Here is a 16,612-nt window from a genome sequence, read left to right as displayed (position 1 = left end):
ATATCATGGTTGAGCAAGAAGCAACCTACTGTGGCCACTTCGAGTTGTGAGGCTGAGTACAGGGCAGTCTTCACAGCTACGGTTGAGTGTGTATGGCTCAGACGCCTTATGGCTGACTTGGGTGTTGGACAGGACACTGCCAACACTATCTACACTGACAGTCAGAGCGCATTGGCAGTTGCGAGGAACCCAGTTTTTCATGCTCGCACAAAGCACATTGAGGTGCATTACCACTATGTCAGGGAGAGGCTCTCAGCAGGAGAGATCAGCTTGGCTTATGTGCCAACACAGGACAACCTTGCAGATCTTTTCACAAAGGCATTGTCTCGTGAGAAGCTTGAAGCTTTCCGCAAAGCTTTGGGCTTACTCCCCTTTGTGGACTGATCCTGTCCTCAGGGCATGGCACTTCCCTTTACTCATGTGCCAGCTCTCGTTCACCGCATCACTCCAGGGGGGATTTGTTACCATATACATGTGGTAGTGATGTGTGTGAACACACTAGGACCGCCGGGGCATTTTTTCCCTCTTTAGGAGGTTTTTTCCCCCGTGCATTGTATATACGCCCATCACTCTAGGGCTATCTATCTTTCTATTGCACACTAAGTAACACACTCTCCATTGTGTGCTTTGAGCTTCCTTCGTCTTCTCCAAGCTGTGTGTGTTTCTCTGCAACCCTAATTCCAACATTTTTGGCACCTATTGGTTCGAAGGTCTAGATAGCTAGACGAGGTTGTAGAAACCTTGAAGTCAAGCGTACATATGTAGGAACAATACTAGGATGGGGGACCTTCCAAATGTTGCTCCCCATGTAACTTCATATATTTGTCCTCAATAAATACTCTACATCCCAACCTTATTTCACTATTTTCATCGTTACAGTGAACTTTGACATTAAATGAGCCCAACAGTCTTCCCACAAAAGTGTCAAAAGAATTAACAAAACAAACAAGGATGTCCAAAACCTAAAAAAGATCATCTTGATAAGAATTTTTTGAGCATGAGTAGAGAAAACTAACAGGTCTTGAGTTCAACTCTCCTCGTCGGTCTTGGGATAGTTTCCTACGACATTAAAAAAGAGGGCTTGTAACTTTTGTTGAGCATATGGCTAACATCAAATTTCGACTTATTTGAAGGGTATTCCACTTCCCTTTATGATTTTTGTTCATGAGGATTATATGACTACTTATAATATTGACCCTTTACAGCATATTTGTAGGTAATGTACTAGTGAAAAATATGATCCTTGATGTGCTATCTGGTTTTTTGTTCTATTCAAGAGGGAAATGGCATAACCAATCTACCACACTTGGGTGATAGAAAGTTATACCATTTTCCTCTTTTTATTAGTGCTTTAACGTCGTAGGAAACTATCTCAAGAGACCTTAAAGATCTATCCAACGACGAGAGTTGAACTCAAGACCTGTTATGCAAGAGGGAAATGGCATAACCAATCTACCACACTTGGGTGATAGAAGGAAAGAGTTAGGCATACATTGAAATTTTATCATTTCCTAGACGTTGAAAACATTCTTTTCCTTTCCTCTTTCAATCGATCCCTATGTTTCATTTGGGAGCCTTACATGATTTGACTTACATGGTTTTAGAATGCCAATGTCAACCTTCACCTTGTTGTTTTTCATGCAGAATACCCAGACAATCTCACTACGAGCAGGATAATCAAGACCCTTCACAAACACCTGGTATCTTTGGAGACCCGCAGTCCAGTGCATACTCACAAGCTCGCATATGTTTCCAGTATGTTTGCTGCCATAAGCATCCCAGAAACCCGAAGGTTTCTTTGTGTGGGTGTGGGTGTGGGCATGGTAGCCCGTGAACTTGGCATCAGAGAGCCCAAATCTACACATGAACGTGTGTGTGTGTGTGTGTGTGTGTGTGTGTGTGTGTGTGTGTGTGTGTGTGTGTGTGTGCGCGCGCGCGTGCGTGCGTGCGTGCGCATGTGCACACACGAGTTGGTTCTTCTCTCTCTCACACACACACACACACTCACACGCATGCACGCACGAGAAGATGTCTTGACATGAAAACTCTCTCTCAAAGCATGCTAGCCACAAGAGAACACCAGAAATAACCTCCAATTTCCAAGTGCCTGTATAGCACATAAACGAATTACATTTTACAAAAATGGCACTACAGTAAGCAATGGTTTTCCCATTTTGTAGGAGGGCTACACGAATCAGTCCTCAAAGGTCATGTCTATCTTCTACTCTCCACTATAACAAGGGATGATACAGCCCACTAATTTCATTGCTTTCAATCGATTGGTAAAGCAGCATTTCAATGAGTTGCTGACATGATGTGGGAAAATACAGAAACCCCATCTTCTAATGTCAAATCTCTTGAGGAATACCTTCAAATGTCTTCGGTGGGCACTCACCGGCTGTCACTGCATCACGCATCATTCGTCACACCTTTCAATAACTTCGCTGCAATTCGCCGCAATGTCTTGTTCAGCTTAAACCCTACAATAACTCCAATGGCAAAGCTTAGCAGGGCAATTTTTGTGCACGCCTTTCCAGTTACCAAATACTGTGTCATTTCACCTGCAATTATGAAAAACGTCAGAAGGTGAAACAGTTCACCAAAGCAAGATAGTTGGATTAAACATCATACATTAAAGTCAATTTCCATGTCATCTCCATTTCAAAAATGCAGAAAAAATTGTGAGATGAAAAAATTGCTACATTTGTACCGAAGGTAGTTAGGCCTTAGGACTAAGTAACACGGGGTCTTCAATGAAGACCCCGTCATGGGATCCATGGCGAGCAGCTATGCGCACAAAAGCAAAGGCACACCCAGCCGTCTGATTTTAAACGGACGTGTCCGTGTTTACTTTTTCTGTCCATGTTTACTTTTCCCCATTTAAGTTTAGCTTATATAGTTTATTTCTCGCCTTGTTGACACCGAAATGCACGCGCATGCGTGGTTAGCTCACCAAGTTGCCATGACCAAGGTGCCGGGTTTGAACCACCGGGCGCGCGTTGACTTCCGTTTTTTGTTGGACGTCCATCTCCCTCGAGATGCGTGCGTGCCACATCCGCCGCGATCCCATGACGGGGTCTTCATTAAAGACCCCGTGTTCCTTAGTCATGAGGGTAGTCCAGCACATTAGGTACCATGCGTTAGGCATCGTTATAATATTGTTGGTCAACCTCAAATAAGGTACTTGAGGTACACAATATATCGAAAAACATACACAAAATCTTTTTATAAAAATCTGCAACATTGATTGAAGATAAAAATTCATATGAACCACATTTTTCTAATTTTAAAAATGTTGCGTGTGAGACAAATCAATCTACAGAATATGTATGGTATATACGGTATGGAAACAAGGGTTTAGATACGTGAATGGATGCAAGCATATTTGGATCATACAATGAGATAACCCCAATCTTAAACAAGTGGGCTTGTCCTCCAGTTATCACTATGACCACTGCACGTAGAAGACAATTGAGCAGTTAGCCCCATCGCCTTTTGGTTGTCGGATTGGCCATGTATTACCATCTATGCATGACATGCACGATGTAGAGGCTCGTGTTTAGCATTTATGCCCTGCTTTCCCTTTTCCAATTTTTGTCACTTTCACAATTATTGTTGGGGACATTGGGTGTTTATTCTTCATTGCCTTTTGGTTGTCGGATTGGCCATGTGTTACCATCTATGCATGACATGCACGATGTAGAGGCTCGTGTTTAGCATTTATGCCCTGCTTTCCCTTTTCCAATTTTTGTCACTTTCACAATTATTGTTGGGGACATTGGGTGTTTATTCTTCAGCGTTCCGTTGTATGCTAGAAACCTCCGAACGACGCAGGCTGATGCCTGGGGAACGTTTGGTTTTATGCTTGAACCTCCAAGCGACGCAGACTGCGGTCTGGGGAGCGTTTGGTTGTACAGTCTTCTGAGCTCATGGCCCATACCTTTTAAGGTTATTTGCGGGGGGAGTGACGAGGTAGTCGTTGAGTAGCTTCATACCATAAACCGTTTGTCTCGGGGGAGTGCTCAACGGTGTTGTTTGTTGTGTCTTGTAACATGCATATGTAAGCATTTGTGTTGCATTGTGGTGTGCCAACTATTGAATATTCCTGACCGGATGAGATTGACTGAGTATGTAATTTTAGTGCATCAAGACACCCGTGGAAGATCAATGCAGTCTGGGTGTGATGGCTAATTTTACTATGCCAGCATATCAACAGTTCCGATATGGACGAAAGGAGAAGACAACTCCTTGATCAAAAGAGCCGAAAGGAGAAGCTAACTCCTTAACAAAAAGAGCAAACTGATTGTCCCTCGGAATGTCCTCGGAATGACCCTCAGAAATTTTTGAGCTAACTTGAGTTGTTTTGCAGATATGCTGTAATCGCAGACGATCACTTTCTTCAAAGAAGGGGGATGTCCAAAATTGTTGACGTGTCAAAGCCCTGAAGAATGGAGCCAACTTGAAGATCTTGGCTGAGGGGCCTAAACCCTAAGAAGAACAAGTAACAAAAGAAGAAGTCCTACCAACTTATGGGGACCTCGTCCGATGGGGCCCCAGTGACATAAAGGAAGTAAAATAAAGCAGGACCCACACACACACACACACACACACACACACACACAAAAAACGATGACGTGGCAATTGTACGGACACTCCGCGTTTTGCGCTAACTACCGACATGACAGTTGTTCGAATTCTGCAAAACGCGCTCGCAGCTTTTTGGCATTGCTTTAGGACCAGAAGGCTTTTCACTATAACTGCTTTTCAGGCCAAGGGCCTTTAAATATGAGGTTAGGGCTCATTCTCTGGTATGCTTCCTGGAGAAGGTGCAGAGACTGAAGTAACGGCTTGTACTGTGTTGATGCAATATAAAAAAATACCGAAAGGGACGCCAAGGTTTGGGACCAATACTCTCTGGGGTGGAATTCCGCCACTCCGTGTCGCGTGTCGTCTCTCTCTCTCTTTCTCTCTCTCTTAGTTCGGTTGTTATTGAAGTGCTAAAAGTCTGTTCACTCTGTTCTTTTCTATTGGCATGTGGTGCCCGTCTTGTGACACAATTCTCATGGGTTACGTGAGAGAAAGCCGATATTGCCGCGGCAGCCAATCTCACAATCTTCGAGGTCATCTTGGATGGGGAGTAGTCCGCATCCGAGCGTCCTTGAGAAAGCCATGTCTAAAGTGAGTGTCCACAACCCATGCCCAAGAAGAGCGTTGTCGGGGGATATGTGTTCGAAACGTGAGCCGGGCAGGCACCGGGCCTCTGGCTGTGGGAGGTGTGAAAGAGAGAGAACAAGAGACACTGACAGCTCTGGCAATTGCCGTAATCATCAATTAATTGATTAATGCTTTTGAGTACAACTTAATTCTTAGCCAAGGTGGGCTGTTAACAGCACCGTCACTTGGATCACATGCTAATTAGGAGTTTAAGCTTCCGCTTTACAGAATCAACCGGGCCGTTAATGACATCGGGGCTTAACAAAATGTTTAATCAATCTTTTGGTGATAACTGTGATGGGAATTTTCTTCTACCGCTTTAATTGCTTCAACTACCTTGTGGATTCTGGAAGCTTCAATTCTGCTCACTCCCTCAATCATCAAGCATCAGTTATTATCAATTATCCTACAACTTCTTACTCTATTTTCTTTACACTGACTTAATTGCCGCACACAATTTTTTATTTCGTCCTCATAAAACTTCTCTAAGTGCCTTCCTTAACCTGCTCTTACGCTCCTTCTATTGCTTCGGTTACCAACAATAAGCCTCAAGTTTCTCTTTCGATGTTGTCAAGAGCTCTCAAACCTCTCTTTGATTGACTTGCTTTGCTCGGCCAAGTGTCTTTCAGAGCTACTTGTAGAGAGAGAATCCCCTGAATTGCACGCTCTTACCTTGCTTTTTGGCTCCTTGCTCTCCTCTTCTCAAGCTTAAGTCCGAGGACGAGGAAGAGGGAGAGATTTGCTTTCTTCTTTATGCTCGGGAGCGAGATCGAGCTCCCTCATGCCAAGAGAGAGAGCTCAAGCTTCGGAGTGAGGGAAAGAGAGAGAGTGATCTTCCTTATCTTCAAGGAGGACGAGAGAGAGAGAGAGAGAGAGAGAGAGAGAGAGCAAGCTTTTCTTGCTTGCCGAGCACGAGACGAGAGCTCCTCTTCATGCCCTCGAAATCGAGAGAGAGATTCTCCTTGTAGCTTCCTGCTCCGTCACCTCCTTGCCCTCCCGACCTTGCTTTCCTCTTCATTATGCTTTGTTTTTGTTAGGTGCAACGGAATGAATATTTGTGCTTTGCTCAAGATGAGTGCTCCGAACAGGTTCCTTTTGTTCTTATGGAAGGTAGAGCCTTCCGTTCTTAATGCGAGGGTGCTATGATCACAAACAAAGTGAATGGACACTGTACGTGCAAGTGTATGAGACTGAGAGATAGAGAGAGAAGAGAGATACGACACCAGAGACGTTGTAAAACCCTCCTCCGAAGGCCCCACTCTCGTCGACAATAGTGGTCTACTATTGATTGCACAATCTGGTACAAACTGAATGCATGTGCTGATGCAAGTCTAGGCTATGTTGACGACGACGACGGGGATAACGAAGTCGACCTAAGGGCTGAAATCTGCAATCTTTCGCTGTCCAAAAACGCTATGGGCTGAAATCTGCGACTAGTCCAAAAACGCTGATTTGGGGGCTGTTTTCTGTGGGTCTTTGACGCTGAACATCTGCAGGTTTAGGGTTGAAAACTGAGGTTGCTTAAGGCTGAAAACTGAGGTCTTTCCGGGCTGAATCTGCTACTTCTTTAGGGGCTGATCTTGACGGTCTTTAATGATGAAAAAACGCTGCATGCTGAATCTGCAAAGGGCTGAAATTGGGACAAAAAACGCTAGAGGCTGAAGCTCCCAAAAACGCTAGGCTGAGGTTTCCTGCTAGCGAGGATGCTAATGCAAAAACGCTATCTGTTGGGGTCTTCTGTGGCGAGGACCTGCTGATGCAAAAACGCTAGGCTATGGTGCTGACTAAAAATGATAGGTGAGGGAAGGTGTATGGCGATGCTTCTTGTTGAAAACGCTAGGCAATGGGGGGGATCTGCTGCTTGGAGGGAAACCACCAAGGCTTGGTCTTGGTGAGAAGTTGCCTGCTGAGCTTGGCTCCTGTTGCCTCTTCTGCCAAATAGTGCTAGCTCTAGTTTGCTTATATACAAACTTAGCAAAATTGCCCTACCTACTTTTGTTGGAAAGTCACTTAAATTAATAAGTAAAAAACGCCAAAAATAGGTAAAATAGGCTAAATGCACTGGAAAATTCCCTTGACTGATTCTGATGGATTTTGATGGGAATTCTTATGATCATGCTGTGTGCAACCAGAGGATATGCATCTACACTAAGTGACTGGGCATGCACGGTCTACGAATAGACTCACAAAAGTGCCAGATCACTTCTAATCTAGATTGATTGGACTGACTGAACCCTGATCATGCTGTAGCTTGTCCACGGACACATAGGGTTGGATGTGTCACGTGACAGTTTCCCCTTCTTGCCTTCTTGCCCTACTCGTTGATTCCCTTCGCTTCCCTCTTCTCCCTTCCTCCTTTGTTAGTCGAGGATGAGAGCAAGAGAGAGAGAGAGAGAGAGAGAGAGAGAGAGAGAGAGAGAGAGAGCTTTTGCTTGCCGAGGATGAGAGCGAGAGAGAGGGAGCTTTGCTTGCTCCGAGCCTTCTCCCCTCGTAACCCTCCTCGCCTTCTAGCTTCCAACCCCTTTCGTTCTCTCCTCTTCTTCTTCGTAACCTCTTCTCCTATTATCCTCACCTCCTCATGCACTCCTCACTACTTTTAGGAATAAACCTCCACTTTTTAAAAATAGGCCACTTGTGACTTCCCCCTAGATGACGTGGTAGCGGGTATGATGACGGGCACGGAATTCGACCCTGTTGGTGCAAAAACGGCACGCCATGGCATGCTAAGTAGTTTCCGTCACATGGCCGAGTTCGCTTGAGTCTCACCAAGCTCACTACGAGCTCTTTCTCTCCCATGCGCCATCTCTGCGCGCTGCAACGCCATGCCCTCTTTTCTTTTTGCTTTTGTCCACGCTTCCCTCCTTATTTTCCATATGGGCAACCACTTACTAAGGCTTATGTGGGCGGCCACTTACAAAGGGCATCACATTTGAGAATACATGCCGGCCATAGCCTTCATTTGGGCGGGCGGCCTTTGTAAGAGCATCACATTTAGACATACATGCCAGCCATGCAATGTTTTGCAAGTAGAAGGCATCATATTTGGTACACATGCCGACCAAGGCAATGCCAAGCACGACATCTCTCTTGAGCAGTCCTTGACAAACAATATCTTCGTGAATTTTATTGTCCATACCGACATCTCGAATAATGCCAAAATTACCGAGCTCAACAGTGCCGACAACTGACACCAGAATCTGCCTGCCAAGCCGTAAATCCCTTTAGACTTCTCAAACTGCATAAAATACATACAAACCCTGTCGAGGCTGTAAAATTCCCAGATGGCACACCGATCGAGCGGACCGAACTAGTACGGAACCGGTCCCCGGTAAATCTTTAACGGCCAATATCTTGGCAACCATAAGTCCGATCATTGATCTAAAAAGACCAACGCGCTCCACAAAGTGAGCACTTCAGGCCCGTGCATTCACTTCATTTTTGTCCCCTCAGCTGCAGTTGCCCAATCCGGTACGGATCTGCAATTGACTTAAGCTTCAAACTGCCATAACTTTTTCACCGTAGCTCCAATCGGCGAGCCATAAAGACAGGCCAATAGAGCACTTCAAGCACTACAGTTCTAGATCATAATCTCCCATTTATGCTCACTTCAAGCATACGCCACTTTTATCATCATTAAGGCATCTATTGGCCCATTTAGCCGCATCTGGCATACATTAATCATTAAACTTGGCCTATTAACAAGCCCTGGTCACTGACCATTAATCAAGTATGCTTCAAATAAGCTTGATGTGCATTTTTCTGGCATCTTTCTTAGCATGGAAGCGGAGCTGCACCACATCCACCCCCTCTGAACTTGCACAGCCTCAGGTCTGTGCCAACTGCACTTCAATCTGCATCTGCTATAGGTACCTTAAGATCTTTGCCATCATATGAAAAATGAAATAAGGCTTATACCCTATCATCAATGTTCTAGCTTAAGCATTAGGTAGCTGCCCATCAGAAATCTTTGAACCGTGTCTTCCGTATCTTCAAAGCATTCAATTATGAAAAACCTGTTTAGTGAACCCCGCCAGACTCAAGTGCTCCAGTTAATGATGCACACGGCTTGACCATTAAGCTCGCTTTAGGGAACCCTGTCAAGCTCAAGTATGCTTTACTTTGTTTGCACACAGAATGGCCGTCAAGTCCTTTACTTTAAGTTCTGGTAGCAGAACCAACTCAAAAGATGTGAAGATACTTCATCAATTGCCCAAAGAAGTCAATTGGAAGCCAGCCATGTAATCTTATTGAATGTAGAACCAAAAACTCTTCGGACTAAGCATAATCTAGAAACCAAAACCTTGTATCATGCATCTTGCTACAAGAAAATAACTCATATCCTTTGAATCTGCGCATGTACTTTAGTAGCCCCCAGGATCAAACAGGATAATAAGGGAATTCCCAAACACTGGAGCATCATAATATCCACACGAGTATACATTTCCTGTATCAATAAACATCAAGCATTTATGGTGCAAATATGCTACCCCTGGTTCAAATAGCACACAATTACTAAGCATACTTAACAGTATCCATCCATATTGAATCTGCTTGTGAATATCCTTAGAATCTCCTGGATCAAACACCATTGAGATAACATAGCATTGATGGGCTCCGCAATATACTAGAGCTTCACCTGAAGCATAGTGCAACACCCACATCTCATATACCAACAATAAGCCTCAAGTTTCTCTTTCGATGTTGTCAAGATCTCTCGAAACTCTCTTTGATTGACTCGGCCGAGCGTCTTTCAGAGCTACTTGTAGAGAGAGAATCCCCTGAATTGCACGCTCTTACCTTGCTTTTTTGCTCCTTGCTCTCCTCTTCTCAAGCTTAAGTCCGAGGACAAGGAAGGGAAAGAGATTTGCTTTCTTCTTTATGCTCGAGAGAGAGATCGAGCTCCCTCATGCCAAGAGAGAGAGCTCAAGCTTCGGAGTGAGGGAAAGAGAGAGAGTGATCTTCCTTTTCTTCAAGGAGGACGAGAGAGAGAGAGAGAGAGAGAGAGAGAGAGAGAGAGAGAGAGAGAGAGAGCAAGCTTTTCTTGCTTGCCGAGCACGAGCCGAGAGCTCCTCTTCATGCCCTCGAAATCGAGAGAGAGATTCTCCTTGTAGCTTCCTGCTCCGTCACCTCCTTGCCCTCCCGACCTTGCTTTCCTCTTCGTTATGCTTTGTTTCCCCTTCTTGCCTTCTTGCCCTAGTCGTTGATTCCCTTCGCTTCCCTCTTCTCCCTTCCTCCTTTGTTAGTCGAGGATGAGAGCGAGAGAGAGAGAGAGAGAGAGAGAGAGAGAGAGAGAGAGAGAGAGAGAGCTTTTGCTTGCGGAGGATGAGAGCAAGAGAGACGGAGTTGTGCTTGCTCCAAGGATGAGAGCGAGAGAGAGGGAGCTCTGCTTGCTCCGAGCCTTCCCCCCTCGTAACCCTCCTCGCCTTCTAGCTTCTAACCCCTTTCGTTCTCTCCTCTTCTTCTTTGTAACCTCTTCTCCTATTATCCTCACCTCCTCATGCACTCCTCACTACTCTTAGCAATAAACCTCCAATTTTTAAAAATAGGCCACTTGTGACTTCCCCGTGAGCAACGACGGCGCCGTCCTTGCTAGGTGGGAAGCAGTTCGATGACGTGGCAACGGGTCATGATGACGGGCATGGAATTCGACCTTGCTGGTGCCGAAACGGCGCGCCATGGCATGCCGAGTAGTTTCCGTCACATGGCCGAGTTCGCTTGAGTCTCACCGAGCTCGTTGCGAGCTCTTTCTCTCCCATGCGCCATCTCTGTGCGCTGCAACACCATGCCCTCTTTTCTATTCGCTTTTGTCCACACTTCCCTCCTTATTTTCCATAATGGGCGGCCACTTACTAAGGCTTATGTGGGCGGCCACTTACAAAGGGCATCACATTTGGGCATACATGGCGGCCATAGCCTTCATTTGGGCGGGCGGGCGGCCTTTGTAAGGGCATCACATTTGGGCATACATGCAGGCCATGCAATGCTTTGCAAGTAGAAGGCATCATATTTGGTACACATGCCGGCCAAGGCAATGCCAAGCACGACATCTCTCTCGAGCAGTCCTTGACTAACAATATCTTCGTGAATTTTATTGTCCATACCGACATCTCGAATAATGCCAAAATTACCGAGCTCAACAGTGCCGACAATTGACACCAGACTCTCCCTGCCAAGCCGTAAATCCCTTTAGACTTCTCAAACTGCATAAATGCATACAAACCCTATCGAGGCTGTAAAATTCCCAGACGGCACACCGATCGAGCCGACCGAACTGGTACGAAACCGGTCCCCGGTAAATCTTTAACGGCCAATATCTTGGCAACCGTAAGTCCGATCATTGATCTGAAAAGACCAACGCGCTCCACAAAGTGAGCACTTCAGGCCCGTGCATTCACTTCATTTTTGTCCCCTCAGCTGCAGTTGCCCAATCTGGTATGGATCTGCAATTGACTTAAACTTCAAATTGCCATAACTTTTTTACCGTAGCTCCAATCGGTGAGCCGTAAAGACAAGCCGGTAGAGCACTTCAAGCACTACAGTTCTAGATCATAATCTCCCATTTATGCTCACTTCAAGCATACGTCTTTTTTATCATCAGTAAGGTATCTGTTGGCCCATTTAGCCGCATCTGGCATACATTAATCATTAAACTTGGCCTATTAACAAGCCCTGGTCACTGACCATTAATCAAGGATGCTTCAAATAAGCTTGATGTGCATTTTCTGGCATCTTTCTTGGCATGGAAGCGGAGCTGCACGACAGCGTGCAGTCCGTAAGGCTAATCCTCTGTCGAGGAATCCTCCTGTACAAATACATAGCAAGGAGCACTCCGTGTATTTGCAAAAAGTAATTCACAATGTGTCTATTGCGAGCTGCATCAAGCGGCATCACATTGAACTTGGCTAACGGCCAAAGTGTTTGTAGCAAGTCTGTCATGTACAAATACATAGCAAGGAGCACTCTGTGTATTTGCAAAAAGTAATTCACATTGTGTCTATTGCCAGCTTTATCAGGCGGCGTCACACTAAACTTGGCTAACAACCAGAGTGTCTATAGCAAGTTTGTCACGTTTCGACCCTCTACAGCAAGATGCTCTTGAGGAGCCTCCTTCCACCTCAATCTCACCACCGACAGCACCTCCACCTCCCTCGCCTGCTGACTCCTTAGCTCCCCCCTCCCCAACACCCTCCTTCCGCCTCTCCAGTTTCCCGAGCTGGCAGTTGCCCCTGTAGCCTCCTCTCCTAGCCCTTCCCATACTCCACCACCAACCCAGGGAACATGACACTCCTCAGCAGCTCAGAGATCTCCAGATCTCCTGGCAGCGCTTTTGATACAAGCTGGCTCGCTCAAGAGGGACTTCCCTACTTAAGGATGACCCTTTTGGTGCAAACTTCTCCCTTTGCAACAATCCCGCAAGGGTTGACCAGTTTTGACATTTGTAAACGATGGGACTTCTTCGACTACGACTTTACGCGGTTTCTTGGCGATCCATCCCCAGACCTTGAGGCAGCTTGTTTCAATGTACATGTTCTTTCTTTGGCAGCCCGAGGTGCCGATGCCTTGGATACAATGGTTGGTTTTTCCTTTCCAGTGTGTGGCAAGGATCACGCAGAGTGGACTATGCATACAGTACTTGACTGGCTCCAGGTTGAGTTCTGGAACCACGCGGAGGATTTAGGGGAACCCAACGATGCTGCCTACCATGGGTCGGCCTCCAGGTCGGGGGGGGGGGAGAGGAGCCTGTCTTTGGCGGCGGTGGTAGCCATGTACCTGCTGCCAGCTGTTGCTAAATTGGCTTTATCTGACAGAAAATTAATTCTAAATGAATTATTAAATTTATAAGTGAGAGGGTTTTCTCGCTTGGAACACCAAAAACATAATTCTAAATGAATTATTGGAATTTTAAGTGAGGGTTTTTCTCACTCGAGACATCCGAGTACAGAGTATTCCTAGTGCGTCATTGAAAGAAATGACGGGAGCACTGAGAACGGGAATGTCTGTAAGGCCACCAGGAACAGGTACTTCTGATGCGTCACATCGGATGGGCGACAGGGAGTGGGAAAGAAGTATCCGACCATCTGGGAACAGACATCTCTAATGCGTCATAGGATGGGTGACATAGAGCATCGTGAAGGGGATTATACCGTAAGTTCGGTAGGAAAGGACTATGTGATGGGTATTCCTGATGCGTCACAAGGTGGGTGACGGGTGCATCGGAAAGGGGATATCCATAGTCGAGAGGAAATCCAAACTGGAAAGAGGAATACGCTTAAAGACGCAAGCACAAGAATAAAGATGGGTTCTGAGAAGATTTTCTAAAAAAGCGGAAAATTTGAACGAGTTTTCCGGAAAGAGCAAACGCTTTCCCGCGAGGAATCTATGTCTGCATTGCATTTGTGCATGTGGTTGCATCCAGGGACGCCTAGGAAGTGTTGTGAAAAGCATTGTTTTAAACTTATAAGGTTTTATTGAGTTTTTGGGCAGATCCAGACCAATTTTAAAATATGCCGGCCGCCCACTTAATAAGTAGGCAGCCACTTAGAAAATAAAGCAACAAAACCAGCCAGCGAATTCTCTCTCCTTGTTTCAGGTAGAGCAGCGCAAAAAAAAAAAAAAAAACGGCCGCGATCTCTACACGAGCAGCTATTCGTGCCATGGCCAAGGAGCTATAAAAGCACCACATGCCCTCATGAAAGGGGGTTACCAACGTTAGCAAGAGAAGACTCTGCCGCCAGATAACGCAAGAGATCGCGAGACTACGAAGCACGGAAGTCGCTTTTCCCGCGCAAGAGCGACAGGTATCTATTGTGGATTCACCATACGAATTGTTGTCACGTGTTTGCGTGTGTGTTTTGCAGGTACTTCATCGCGAAGGAGAAGCGAGAAGGCTTCGGCCTACGCTTGGGAGTTCCGAGAACGGAATTCGGAAATTGTCTACAGAGTGTCAACTCCGAGTACAAACGGAAAAAGGATTGAGAGCTCGTCTCTCGGATTTCCCTTACGGGAAGAAACGACCATCAAGTCAGAGAATTAGAACGGAGGGGTTTTCTCCGGTTCTTGTGCTTGTGAAAAGATTCTCCCTAATAAAGGATTCTCTTTAAGGGGGGGGACCAGCCCATCTTTTGGTCCCCAGTACTGTGTCGATCTTCTCTCTCTCTCTCTCTCTCTCTCTCTCTCTCTCTCTCTCTCTCTCTCTCTCTCTCTCTCTCTCTCTCTCTCTCTCTCTCTCTCTCTATTTATTTCTCTATATATCCTTTGGCTTCAGTATTAAGTGATAAATTCTATTTACCGGAGTATATTTTATATTGTTATGCGCTCCCGTTTGTGACAGTGGTATCAGAGCATGGTCTCCTCTCTTTCTCTGTAAAGGAGGACGACTCTGGGAAGATACGGGAAGAAGCCATGACAAGCCAAGAGAGAAGTAAGCAGGCGGAAACCTAAGTCCTGCAGGAAAAGCTCGCAGAGTAAAAAAAAAAAAATTATCTCTGCAAGAACTCGACACAAGACTTGGGATTCTTTGAGAAGGCAACAAGAGCGTGATGCTCAAAAACCTAGAGAATCGAAGGAGCGGAATTCTCAAGATCGTTCAGAACCCAGAAGATATCCATGAACATCAATCCAGAACCATAGCCAAGAAATCCCGTCATCTCGGGAAGGGTATGAAGAAGGTCTCTAGACCTAGGAACACTCCAGTCAAGTTTGATACTTTTGACGGAAGGGAAGATGTCCTGAAAGCTACTGCTTTCATTTGACAATTTGAAGTTGCCTTTGCAAACGGCAATTTCTGAGAAGTGTCGAAGGTGAGGCATGTGACCAAACACTTCAAGGGAGATTGCAAGTACTTAGTGGTATACCAAAGCTCTGCAAGGAACTTACAACAACAATTCAAGGCTGAATTTTCCGACAATTTTTTTTTCCTCTACGCTTTGAGGAAGGCATTCAAGAAGATTGGGATTGGTTTGCCCAATAGGAACACGAGCGAGTCAAAGCAAGTAGTGGTTCACTCTTGCCAAGGTAGCTCCATTCTTGATCCTCTCTGAGGAAGGAAAGATAAACAAATTTAACGAAGGACTTTTGCCCGAATTTTGTAAACGCATCTGCAAGATACTTTGCAGCAGATGGTGGAGTCAGCAATAAAAGCTGAAGTGTACACCTTAGTGTACATAGAATACAATCCACGCAATGGGACAAGAACCATTGAGCACAGAAACAACAAATTTTTTTTACGTCTCCTCGAAGGATACATTGCTATCCGGAGAAAGTTTGAAATAAGGGAATTCAATCTAACTCCTGAGTTTTTGAATAGAAGACCCTCAAACTTTAAGTGAGAGGGCAGGTCTTTGATCAAAGTTAAATCTTTAAGGAACTCATCAACTGCGTATAACGTTTATGCACGAGATATGCAAGTGTCTAACCAGGACAATCACTCTCAAGTGTTTATGAGAGTAAGGTTGAGTCAGAACATTGTTTTATACGATGAACTGCCTTGCTTAACCATCCGGAAGGTCCATGATTGACCTGGTATCCGGTAGTTCTCCAACAAATTACCTGCTATTGCGGGCAAGAAATTATGAAGGAACCATTCTGAGCTTTCAAGCAAAGAAAAGCTTTCATGAAGCTTGAGTACTCTTTAAGCCCACACCCCCCCTACCCGGTAAGGGAAGACATGGTAGTGCTTTTCGCACAAGTGAAGGAATACTCTCTTTACGAGGGAAGGAACAAGTGACGACTACGGCCTGTGCTCAAGGAATCCAAGGATTGAAATCCTAGTTTATTTGATGAGCGGGTTTTGCTCTAAGATTGAGCCAAGGGATCGTCAGGTTAAGCGTCTTCGCTCTAAGGATCTTACGAAGGGAAGGTAAATTCCCAGGCTCACTGCAACTTATGTACACCTTTGGGTACATGGATAACACACGAAGATGCAGACCTATGCTAAGGAACTGGACAAGAGTTTGTTATACTCTCTTGAGCGCCTTTTTGCGCCAAGGATATTCCGATACGAGAATCTCTATTTGAGATGTGTCCGGTAGAAGGACTTTGAGTCTCTACGGAGAAGAGGTTTTTTGATGATCGTTGATCATTCAATACGCTATGTGCTTTTACCATTACAGTAGCAACTTTTGGTTGCGGTATATGTTTCTCCACGAGCAGGTCAAGTAGCATTTACACGCTACTGGAATAAATTCGAACTATTATGTTCGTCAACCGTTTCAAAATGGTAAGAATTACATATGGTAAGAATATAGTTCGCCAACCGTTTCAAAATGGTAAGAATTACATATGGGAGAACATCCCTGAGAATCAAAGAGAGTTCGCTCTATTGTGAACCGGGTTTGAACGTACGTTCAAAAAATGCTAGAATCCTATCTGCCTGAGATTTTGCAAGGCGTCATTGATG

The 16,612-nt window shown here is 45.3% G+C and overlaps 1 long non-coding RNA gene across 1 annotated transcript in view; it reads right to left on the bottom strand.

Annotated features, from left to right (window-relative positions):
* Positions 1–2,063: 2,063 nt before the first annotated feature.
* Positions 2,064–16,612, bottom strand: part of LOC147425228 (uncharacterized) — a 78,965-nt gene continuing 64,416 nt past the window's right edge. Inside the window, exon 2 of the long non-coding RNA XR_015186460.1 lies at positions 2,064–2,561. This is a non-coding gene — a long non-coding RNA (uncharacterized LOC147425228). The remainder of the gene's footprint in view (positions 2,562–16,612) is intronic.

Source organism: Adiantum capillus-veneris, chromosome 25 (assembly GCF_014529385.1).
Source record: "Adiantum capillus-veneris isolate H3 chromosome 25, ASM1452938v2, whole genome shotgun sequence".
NCBI classification, from domain to species: domain Eukaryota; kingdom Viridiplantae; phylum Streptophyta; class Polypodiopsida; order Polypodiales; family Pteridaceae; genus Adiantum; species Adiantum capillus-veneris.
Note: the sequence above shows the minus strand (reverse complement) of the source record. Positions and strands in the feature narration are given on the sequence as shown.